This window comes from Lemur catta, chromosome 1 (assembly GCF_020740605.2).
Source record: "Lemur catta isolate mLemCat1 chromosome 1, mLemCat1.pri, whole genome shotgun sequence".
NCBI classification, from domain to species: Eukaryota; Metazoa; Chordata; class Mammalia; order Primates; family Lemuridae; genus Lemur; species Lemur catta.
In genome coordinates, this window is record NC_059128.1 from 166,487,603 (window position 1) to 166,499,645 (window position 12,043).

The 12,043-nt window shown below is 38.5% G+C and overlaps 1 protein-coding gene across 4 annotated transcripts in view; it reads left to right on the forward strand.

Annotated features, from left to right (window-relative positions):
• TMEM108 (transmembrane protein 108) overlaps window positions 1-12,043 on the forward strand; it is a 283,973-nt gene that overhangs the window by 122,986 nt on the left and 148,944 nt on the right. Inside the window, exon 1 of one of the 4 annotated variants that reach the window (XM_045538892.1) lies at window positions 1,992-2,097. The exons of the other annotated variants lie outside the window; for them this stretch is intronic. The gene's annotated coding sequence lies outside the window, so the exon portion shown is untranslated. Of the gene's footprint in view, window positions 1-1,991; window positions 2,098-12,043 lie in introns of those variants that run through there. 4 annotated transcript variants of the gene reach the window in all.

Here is a 12,043-nt window from a genome sequence, read left to right on the forward strand (position 1 = left end):
GACTGGCACAAGGCCTGATATCCCTCACTCCCCACCAGATATTGTGAGGACTGGGGTGCCATTTTAGGAAGAAGGGAGGCTATCAAGGAGTCTGAATATTTTCTAATGGGACTGCTTACATTGCTGGACTAAGTTTTAAGCTGGTTTAGATACTTAAAGTAAAAGCAATTACGTCAGATGTGATTAGAACCAATTTTTTAAAAAGTGATTAAAATAGAATCATAAATAACTTATATGTATATATACATCTTAAACATTTTATTGTAATTTAATATAAATGTACATTAGCAATCTTTCAATGCAGGGCCAAGACCTTTTCTTTTGCATATTTGGTCTTCTAATTAGAGTTTTGCTTCTTATTTTGTGCATAAATCATCCCTCTAATGTATCATCTACTCATCTACAATTTCTAGTTGTATTTTCTTTACTAGGTCAAGATCTCTTTCAGGTACTTGCAAAGAAATTTGAGTGCAGAATCTTAGATTTCTACAATTAAAATAATTTTTTATAGTTGCCTTGACACCTGATTAAAAATATTGTTAGAGGAAACTTGCCTTAATTAAGTCTATTCAAAGCATTCAAGTTAGTCGTCTTATAGACAACTCTCTCTTTAGTCATTTTTTTTCATTTTGCAGTATATTTAATTATATTACATAATTAAAATAAATAAAATGGACATAAATAGACTTGGAGACAAAACTGACTCTTGAAAGCAGACAATGTAGAGACAGCCCAGAGAGAAACCTGTCACCTGTGAGTTCTCGGTGTACCAGGGAATCAGGAAACAGAGAAGGAATGGGGAGTACTGGTTAATTCAGTAAGTCAGTTAAATAGAGATTGGTTAAGAGTGTAAATTGTGTGACATTTTCTCTCTAGCAGCAGATTAGAGCTCAAAAGGAAAGTCAGGTTGTAGTGGACATACAGTACAATTTTTAAAAAATTGTATTTAGTTGTATGTACTGTGGGTTAACTTCACAAACTCTCTGTGTATATTCTATAAGTTAACCAAACCATAGACGTATGTAGCTATTTGTAAAAGGATATTTAGTGGAACATCGATTTTTCTACTTGTCCTTTTCCATGATATTCTTGATTCACTGATGGTAAACAATAAGGTGTTTCTTTGTGGAATTTACTCTAGTTTATACCACACCTCTTCATCAAAGGGCTTTTAAAATATGGTCTTCTTTAATGCATTTGTAAGGAAGTTTGCTTCCTGCCACAAATTTTCCGGGATCATAGTTGCTTACTCTACTACTTAAACCAGGCGTGGCTTGGCTTTGTTGCGCTGGCTCTGTCTATATTTCTCTAATCTGCACCCTCTTTCAATACAATGACTGCTCTGACAGTTGACTAAATAGGAGGAAATGTTTTAAGCTATTTTTGGTGAGAAAAGTAACTTCCTGATTGGGTCCAAGTTAGAAACAGTTGTTTCCCCATTGAATGGAAATAATGGGTGCTTTTGTTTTAAAGATTACATTTCTCTCTGCCCCTCACCCTACCTCCTCTTCTGCCTATCTCCAAAGGTGCTCCTGTTTAAACATTTCCCGGGCAGTGCCGTGCAGCCTTCACCTGCTCCGTGCTCAGGCACTATTTACCTATGTAGTAGCCTAATCCCAACTTTCTGTGGCTGCCTGAATCCACAATGGAGCAGGCTGAAGGGAGAGTTGGTAAAAAGTTCTTCCTTGACATTCTGCCTGTGTGTGTGTTCATCTTCAGGTTCACAGAGCCAAAAATCCTACAGGCCTTGGCCATGGCGCAGGCAGCAGAAAATCAGCAAGAGCTCACTGATTTCTCCAGCTATTAGAAAACATTCCCCTAATAAGGAACAGGTGCCTTTACTTTGGCCAGAAAATTGAGGACCTTGCATTTCTTATCAGTCAGAGGACGAAGTCTCTAGAACAGAGTTCACATCCTTCCATGCTGGATGATCAAGGGAAAACCTATGTTTTCTTTTATTTTTGTATTGTTTTCTCTAGAACCAACACTGTTCACTTCATCAGGAACTGTTAATTGTGACTTCACGGTATTCATCACTGTTTATGATCCATTCGTGGCACATTTTTGAATCTTACTTTCAAGGTGTTGGAGGAACGGGTAGGTTAACTTTCAAGGTGTTGGAGGAACGGGTAGGTTAACTTTCCTAAAACAGTCTGAACTGATATTACTGTTCTGTTCCTACTACGGACATAGCTTATAATTTATTCCTTACTGTCCTAGCTCTGAACTCTCCCCCCTACAAGGCTACATAATGTAAACTGATTTTAAAAGGCGCAGCATCAGCCACTGTGCTGGGGTCAACTTTTAATATCCTGAAAAGGCTTAGGAATCAAAACCCATTTTAAAATTTAGCCCATTTTATTTATAAGTAGAAACAGAAATGTCAGTCTGAGAGCATATTGTGACAAATCTCTGGGCAATGTGTCCTTCAGTGATTTGTGCAGTTATCCGGGGAAAGAGCATATAAGGAAATAAGTCTTCCCAATCCAAATTTCCTTTTGATAAAACCTTGGCAAAAGCTTTTCTAATCCTAGGCTTCAAGTCTTTAAGAATAATTTTGCTGGATGATGTATGCTTTGAGGATATGATATTTTAAATATCATTATGTTGCTTCCAGACATCCGAGGGTTTAGCATGCAAATTAGTGTTTATCATTTCTCCTCTCCCTCCCCATACATGTGTGAATATGTATGTGTATGTGTGTATGCTGTCATATCAAATCAGTCAGTCACGTCAGAGAACCAGACCTTGTGCAAGTCACTTAACCTTTCCAAGCATGTCTTCTCACACTGTAACATGAAGGAATTGCACTGTATTTTATTTTAAGCCCTTCCCTTCACAGTTAAAACATTCTTTTATTCTACTGGGAAAGAACTTTGTGTCCACATGCTTATGTGTGCCCTGCATAGGAAGATAACATAGGCTAAAGTTTTATCTCTGAGAGCCTAGCATAGTATGATTCATGTATGCACAAGGATTATTCTCTCTTTTACATTTCAATATATATAAGCTGGAGAGAGGGATTTTTAAAAGATTAAAATCATTTTTGACTAAATATTGCTTCTATACCTAAACTTCACCATCACCCCACCACTAGCAACTTCAGCATTTAGAAACCACGGGCAGGAAGTTAATAGGGCAGAATGGTGACGTGGAGCTCCTGCAGGGCTGAGAGGTAGGCTAGAGAAACTCTGGGCCTGGGGCTCTCCGGCTGTCACTCACTCATTAGCATAGGAGGGGTCTTGACTGTGGCCCAACAGGACCATGTGGCTAACCAGTTCCTATTCACTTTCAGGGGAGTGTCCTTCTAGCTTACCTTAGGCTTTACATATATGAGAGCACCAGTTGCTGGAAAAGGAAATAGCCAGGAACAAATAATCAATAGGCTTTAAAAAAAAAAATCTGATACCTCACATGCTACTTTTCCCCAGAGCCATTAAAGGCTGTTTTTTAGACTTAATTCTTCATTTCTGCCCTGCAAAGATGAAAACCACAGCTAGTCCTCGCCTCCTTTCTTGATTCTCACACCTCATTAAGATTGAAGCTAATTTGTCACATTTGACACTGAGGAATGTTATTATTCAAAGCTGAATTAAAAAGGGAATTTATAGAGAACAAAACCAATAAGCCAAGCAGCCCTGACATTTAATTTTCTTGGAAACCTTTCCCATCGAGCCAGGCAAGTCTGCATACTACACATTTGCAAAATGAAAAGTGGTGCTGTAGTAGGATTATCTCCTATAAATGATGAGTGAATAATTTAAAAGAAATTGGCTGCTATAGATGGTCCTTTCTCCTTCCCTTGTCCTCACCCACCCCACCCTGAAATGACATTTGGAGTTCCAGCTTTTAGAGGCAGAATGTTAGGTCCTATTTTATTCCTTTTTTCCACAGAAATGGAGTGTTTTGGGAAGCACATGGAGAGAATTGTTATTTATGTTTCTGGCCACCATTCTGGTTTTGTACTATTAAGAATATTGCTTCCTTGGTCCTTGAGTCCAGAAGGTCAATAAGCACTGTCCATCTACCAAGAGTTCCTTTAAAATCTCAGTATGAATTATTTAGGATTAGTTCAGGGCACTGTTTGACTTCTTAAGGTATACTGAGCTCACAAAAGGAACAATATTTCAGGATCCATTTAGCTTCCTGTTTTAGTCAAGGTGGGTAATGCTAGTTGCTTTAACAAAGAGCCAAAATCTCAGTAGTTCGACATAAAAATTTGTTGTTCACATCCTGGCCCAAGGCTGATTGACAAGGGGTGAGCTGGAGAGAGGTCCTGTTCCATATAGACAGTTAGGAACCCAGAGTTCATCTATAATGTAGGTCTGCCATCTGTCATTCCTCCGCTGGGTTCACTGCACCTACCAGATAGGGAAGTGAGACAGAGAGTAGAGGACCATGCAGGATAGGGACAGGTGGGTCTGCGTCCAGGCCATTGACTAGAATGCAGTCACATGACCCCACCTAACTACATGGGAGCTTTGGAAATGTAGTTTAGCTCTGTGACCTGAAGAACAAGAACCAAGTTTAATGAACACATAGTACTGACTCTGCCTTTGTTCCCTTTCCTCTTGCTACGCATACCTGCATGTGCAGTCCTAGTCCTAGGATAATCTGCCTGTGATGTCACCAAGGTGCATCTAATTTGACTGATCTAGTGATTAGGCACATATTCATCTATTCCTATTGTATTCTATTTGCTTTGGTTTTTTTTTTTTTTTTTTTTGGAAGGAGATGACCTTTACACCTGTTAAGGGTAAACACATATAAATGTAGACCCTGCTTGAGTCATCATATTTTTAAAGTGGAGTTCTACAGGGAGTGAATGCTGACTATTCAGTATATACACATGGGAAGTAAGAGAGGGTATCATCTGTTCATCTGTTATATTGGGAAGAGTTTTGAACAATTTTTCCTGTCTGCCAAGCTCTTCCTCTATGGGGAGGAAGAAAGAATTCTAGGGCTTCACGATGACCAAATGACTAAAAAAAAAAAAAAGCCAGAGAGATTTTAGCTTAAATAATAATGGAATAAATTGTCACCAAGATGTCTAGTAACAGAAGTTTACTTGATAATTAGAGACACAGCGTTCTAAGGTGATTCATTTATGCCCCTTCACTGTATTCCAAAATTCAAGGTCTAAGGAATTCTTAACTCAAGTTGGTTCTTGATTAAGAAGCCACTTAGGCATATGAAGGACTTATTAGAGGCGACCAAAAGAAGTAGAGAGACATATTGACAAGGAATTGATAGGAACCAGTGATTGTTTTAAATGCATGTGAGTTCTGGGCTTGTATATCCTTCAGCAAAGCATGGTGTAAAGGCATAGATTGGCATTTTTATTGGGTATGCAAGTATTTCACAGGGGAAAATTTTATCCATGGACATTTTGGGCCCATCAAATATGATTCTGTATGCTTCTGCTTGGAATCCTGTACCCCAAGAGGCATGTGGAAAATGAAATATTGCTTTCTTATTGATTATAGTACTGACTTCATCTGCCAAGAAAAGGCCGGCACTGTAAGAAAAAATATCTCATCTCCATGGCAACAGAAATCTTAACTTTATATCACATGAAAAGGAAATTATTTTTTCTCTAGTCTTAAGGATCACAATTTTTCAAATATGTTGAGTGACCTTTGGTAACAGGGATTTGTTAAACATCTGGGCCAAAGGGCTAATGTCCAGGTGAAGGCCTTTAGGACTTTTATTATGTCAACCCTTATTTTATTTATATCAGGGCAAGAAGTGATACTTAGACCATGAAAGATACTATTTGCCTACCAAGAAAATGACCTTGTTTTTATTCAAGAGGTATCTCAAGGGTAGAAGAATGAGGAATTTCGTTTGTTTAACTTCTCTGAATATTGCCAGATCCCCGGAAATGGGGGTAAGGAGGAGCTAATTAAATTAATCTCTATTGGATGTTACTATCTTCTTTCCCTGCTAAGTCAATAGCCTCCTTATTCTGTCATTAAACCCGTAAGACAGTGGAACAAGTTCTGTAAGGGACACTGGCTCACCCTGATCTAGAAAACTGAGCTTCTCTAAAAGTAGAGCTGTGGAGAAATCACTTTCCATCTCTATTTTTAAACCTTAAAATGACAGTAAGTCTGACCAGCTGTATTTCTTCAGTAAAGAAGCAGAGTGGGGGCTGGCACAAGAAGAGACTTAACATTTATTGGTCACATGCTCTCTGCTGGGCGCTGTGCTAGCTGCTTGAAGTACTCAGAGACTGTAGTGTGCATCAGCTTTCTTGCTCTTGCAAACAAAGAGGAGCATTGGCTCGCGCTGTGTGTTAGAGGCAGTCAAGTCTATATGAGGATCTAAACTAACAGTTGCATACATTCTGTGACCATCGGTGCCCGATATGTTATGATTTGGTCAGAGTTGAAGGAGCTGGTATTTCAGTTAAACAGTAGTTCTTTGCAAAGAAAAAATGTCTCAAAAGTGCTATTCGGGTTCATTTTAATTCTTAACAATCAAAAACATTAAGTCATTTTTTATTAATAATTAATTGGAGGAAGTGACAATATATTTTTGAAAGAACTCTTGTGGTTCTTTTAAGAAAAATTTGTGGGGGCCCAAAATCAGAGAAGGAGTATCAGTTTTAGTGAAGCAATTTAGTTCCCTCCAGAGCCTTAATAACTAGGTTTTAAATTCACCAATGTTTTCTCTCCCACTATTCACTATCTTTGCTTAGTATGCAAACTTTCACCTATGTTAGTATGAAATAGGGCTCTCTTCTCTTTCGAAGTTTTGAGAGATGTTTATGAAAGTTACTATTGCATCTGTCAGGATAGGTGATTTCTGCTCTGGTAACAGACAGCCACAAAATGGCAGTAGATGACAATCACACAAGTGTCTTCCTCACTCATGCTACATGCCAGCAAGGATGAGCTACAGCCCTGCTTAATGTCATCTTTACTGTGAGACCTAGGTGAATGATGTCACCTCTATCTGGAACTCTGCCAGTTTGTGGTCCAGGGAAAGAAAATTTTCTCCTGTTAATTGAGCACTGGCTATTAAAGTTTCTTCCCAACTTCCTGCTTTTAGCCGGTCAACATTCATACTTTGTCATTGCCTGGTGGGAAGCCACTGAAGAATTTGAAGTGTAGTAGTGTGGGGATCATTTGGATTTTTAGAAACTAAGATAGCAGGCAGGTAACCACTGAGAGGCTAATACAGCTGCCCACTGCTGGATGTGGGGGGGAGCCTGCTGTGAATAAACTGATGGGGAGAAAGCATGATGCTGCCACTGTGTTATGTAGAACCTGATTACTGATGTGCCCAGACTGCTTGAATACGTCTCTGTGGTGCTGACGTACCAGAGTGGCCCAGCCTCTCAAGACCAGTCTTTCCAATCAGGTTGGTTTCCTGGCCCCACCCCATCCCACTGCCCCTGCCTCTTGCTCTTTCCAGCGGGCTGTTTGCTGAGATCCATGCGTGTCTCATGGTCAAAGCTGCACAAGCTCGGACAGATGGAAGAACCGATGCTTGGATATGGGAGGAAGAGTCGGGAAGCCAGTACAATAGCAAAGGAAGGATACATTGAGGTTTGTTGCCTGATAAGATGTAGAGGGTAAGAGTTCCACCTTGGGTTATTGAGAGAATAAGTCCATTACTAAGACAGAGAACTCAAGGGAGTGGTTGAAATATGTATTAAAACTAGTTTATTAGTCTTATTTTGAAGAAATTGAGTTGGAAGTTTGAGTAGGACTTCTCTGAGGAGTTGTCCAGCAGGCAAGTGGGAAGCTCAGCAAAGTGTGCACAGAGGTGTCACTAATGCAGAGGTAACTAAAATGTGTGTTTGAAGAAATTGCCTGCCTAGGGAGAAGGTTTAGGGGAAGAAGAGAGTGTGGAGACCAGCATAGGCAGGAATGCCCATTGAAGTGGTAGATGAGGAAGAAGAGACCAAAAAATAGGAACTAAGAGGAGTGTGGAGAGAGGGGAATTGATTCAAGAGAACAGAATGGCACAGAAGTAGTGTCTCTTTTTTATATCTACAGGTAGGATTGATCCCTCAGTGCACCGTGACACTGCCCACTGTGACAAAGTTCCCATAGACTTTAAAACATCTCCATAGATTTGCTTTCTACCTTGTATCATGGCAAGGTATTGAAATAATTTTTATATATCTTTTGTACTGTATATTCTCAACTAAGGTGATTTTTTCCCCCCAAGGGGATCAAAATTGGTTTGGAGAGGGGGAGAATTAAAAGAAAAACATATGTACTTTTTAATAATTTACATTTAACCTTTCCCCTTTTCTACCGTGATGAATTCCCACACACACACTTTTTTTCTTTCTTTTTTTTTTTTTTTGGCCAGTTTTCAGTGTTGTCAAGAGGACTCTTGCATCAGGGTGGGAGTTAAAATAAATACCCTTTAAGTCCTCCTACAACTCTGTGTTTTTTAGGTCTGAAGAAAATATGTGTGATTGTGGAGAGATGTAAGCTAAGGACGAATTTATAGCAGGAAAGGGTTTTGGAGGAGGAAAGTCTCGAATGAAATGTGTTTGAATTGCGAGAGGAAAGGAAAGAGGACATTCCTTGTAGAGGATTCATCTGAAGTGAAAATGAGCCATGCAGGCTCATGTGTGAGTGTGCATGGAGGGAAGTAGGCGAGGGGGCCGGTTTCATGAGGAAGAAGAATGTGTTGAGAAACAATAAAAGATGAGATGGAATAATACAGAGGAAAACTGATATATTAGGCAAAAGGAGGCCTGTATGGACTCTTGAAAAGAAAATTTGTGGTGTGTATGTATGAGTGAGTGAGAGAGCAAGAGAGAGATTTCAGAAAAAAAAGTCAGTTTCAGCAGAAAAACTAGTGAGAAGTCTTTTTCGAGAACCTGTACCTGGAGTGTTACTTTGTCTGGAACATAGTACATTCCTGAACTAGTAGAGAAGATTCTAGAAAGGTTTTGAGCACTGCTTTGCAAAGCAATATTTCCTTTATTACAAAGGGAACAGAAATATGTGGATTTAGTCTCCAGTGTGGGGGGCTAAAGAAAAGATAAAATTTTGTCTTTAAATGAAAGATAAAATGGCATTTGAGCACTTGTTCTTGCCCCTCAATTTTTAAAAAAATGTACAAAAAAAGAGAAAAGTTGTTCTTTTTAGCCACTTTTTAGAGGGCCAAAAGAGATAAATCTTCAGAGATAATTCAGTGAATGAAAATCATTTATAAGAAGCCTGTGTGATTATTAAGCATGTGGGTATTTGGTATGTTTGGGTTTTCAAAGCTAACTTTTAAGAAATTCTGCACAGTTTTTTTTTAATTGTTTTTTATTTCAGCTTACTATGGGGGTACGTATGTTTAGGTTACATATATTGCCTTTGCCCCACCCGAATCAGAGCTTCAAGCATGTCCATCCCCCAGACAGCACACGCTGCACCCATTAGGTGTGTATGGAAAATCTGCATGGTTTTATCTCGAAGTGGGGAGCGGCATGATTTGATAGAAGGGCAAAGAGCTTAGCAAAGTCCTGAGCTGGAATCATGGCTTTGCCACCAGCTAGCTTTATGACCTTTATTAACCTAAACCTTGAGTTCTCCAAAATGAACAAGACCACTAATGCCTACTTTATGAGTCTGATGTGAAGCCACCTATAAAACAGTCCCATCTGACATATTGTTGGGCATGTAGTCATTGCACAATAAATGTTAAATTTCCTTTGCTTTTACCTACAGTTGCAGCATGATGCCCAAATGAATGTTAGAGCCTTAACATATACCTTCAGATCTATTTCTCAGATTACTGATCAACTAGAATAAGGAGATGATCATGTTTTTTCACATAGATAAGCTTTTGGCATAAAATTGAGTTGATTCTTAAACTGGTTAACTATAAGCATTAGCTGGAATCAATCATATTTATAAAATATTTAATTATAAGCTTTAATTAAATGCAAATGCTTAGGAATAGTAGGAACGTTAATCCTTAAATCATATCAATCTCTACTTAATATATTAATAATAATCTTACCTCTTTTCCCATGAATTAGTAATATAAGTATTAAATAATTTCACTGGACACTTTCTTGAGATTCTGACTTTCCTAGAGTATGTTTATGTCAGTTTTGCTATGGGTACCTTTCTGAATTTATTAATAATAATTTTTCAAATTATATCTCTCTCTAGTGACTAGACTCATTCCAGACTAGACAAAATGAAATAAGTTGCCCTTTCTGCTAATATATTTTTTAAATCAACATCCTGAATGTTTAAACTTATCAACATCAAAAAAGGAAGTAAAAGCCCCATGATATTTTTCATTGTGAAATCCCATAATTTTTTTTCCAATCATCAGGGAAACTAATTAACTTTCTCCAAGTTCTTTCATCTCTACTGGCCAGAGAGGCTACCTAGGTGTATGTGAAACAGAACGTGGATTGGGACCAACTTCCTTTCTCATATGAAGCAGCTTTCTTACATTAAAGGCTTTAGATCTTCCTGGTTACAAATTCAACCTCATGTAATTGTAACTTCTTTAATCCTATACAACATAGCCAAAATAATAAGAATGGAAAAATTTTAATTACAGAGACCTATTTGGATATGGCATAATAGCTACCATATACACTGACATAGTAAGATACAGTGCCTGACCCCAGGGCACTAACACTTGTGTGTGTGTGTGTGTGTGTGTGTGTGTGTGTGTGTGTGTGTGTATCTCAAAGGACAATAGATGACAACTATTTAACAATCTGCTAGATAAATTACATGTAATCGTAAATCTTACAAGAACAAAATTGTTCAATCATACCCTAAACTTTCCCACGTTTGAACTTTCGATTCTATTCACTATGCATGGAAGAATACCAAAAATAATCATAATAAGAATAGACACGTAATTATGCCTCTTTATAATCTATAGAATACTTCCACATGTACTATCTAATTTAATATGTACAATGAAAAATCGCTGAAGGGTGATACTATTTCTCATCTTTAAAGGTAAGCAAACTGAGACTCACAAAATTTAACATGTATAAGATCTCCTAGGCCTATAAGAAAGACTAGGATAAAATGTAAAATCTTCTAACTTTGCATCTATCACGTTTATTGCTTTTCTCATCTCATTCCTCTTGACATCCTACCTACCCTTTGATGTTCAGCTCAGCTGCCATCTTCTTCATGTAGGATTCCCTGCAGTCATCCCATCTAGAGGAAATTCTTCCTGTTTTTAACTCTTGAAATACCACATACCATATACACTATTTCCATTGTGGTTCTTAACCTACGGTGCCTTTGTGTTGTCATTTTTACTGTATGTATCATTACTACTCCCAGATGGTAAGCTCTTTGAGTCCAGGGGGTGTAGTGCGCCACTTACTGGTAGTAGGCATGCAGGCAAAGTGTGAATGAGGGAGTGAGTGAATTAATATAAATGAATAAGTGATGTTCCAAGAGTCTCTGGTATAAAGCGGTGTTCTGGTGACTTACTTAGTCAAGGATCTTTACTGTTCAGTTGCCAATAAAGGGGGGAAATGAGCTCAGATATAATCTGAAGCTGAGCTTTGAACACAGAGACATAGTGCATGACAGACCACAGTGGGCTCACCTGTTTGGTTGTGGTCTTCACTTTACCATTGTTTCCTTCATTTTCCTTTTCATGCTGGTACTCTTACCAGCACAACAGCTCTGGAGCAATCAGATAGATAAAAATGTCCCACCTTTTTCTTTCATTATCTAACAGTTCTCCTTTAATTTGGAATGATGAGGGGAATTTTTAACCCTTCCCTCCACCTTTTCCAGATACAACAGATCCTTTACCTGGTAAGCCATTGGCCACACTGGTCTCCTTGTCATCTTTGCATTTTTCATCTGCTCATCTCTATGTCTTCCTTGACCACTGTAGTCTAGTTGGAGCAGTGGGAGAATTCTCTTTGAAAGAGGTCACACTGACTGTCTTGATAGCTTGGGAGGCAATGACTGTAGGGATAACATTATATGTGCTGTCTTTTTTTTTTTTTTTTGAGATAATTGCCCTAGCTAGAGTACAGTGGCATCAACACAGCTCACTGCAACCTCAAACTCCT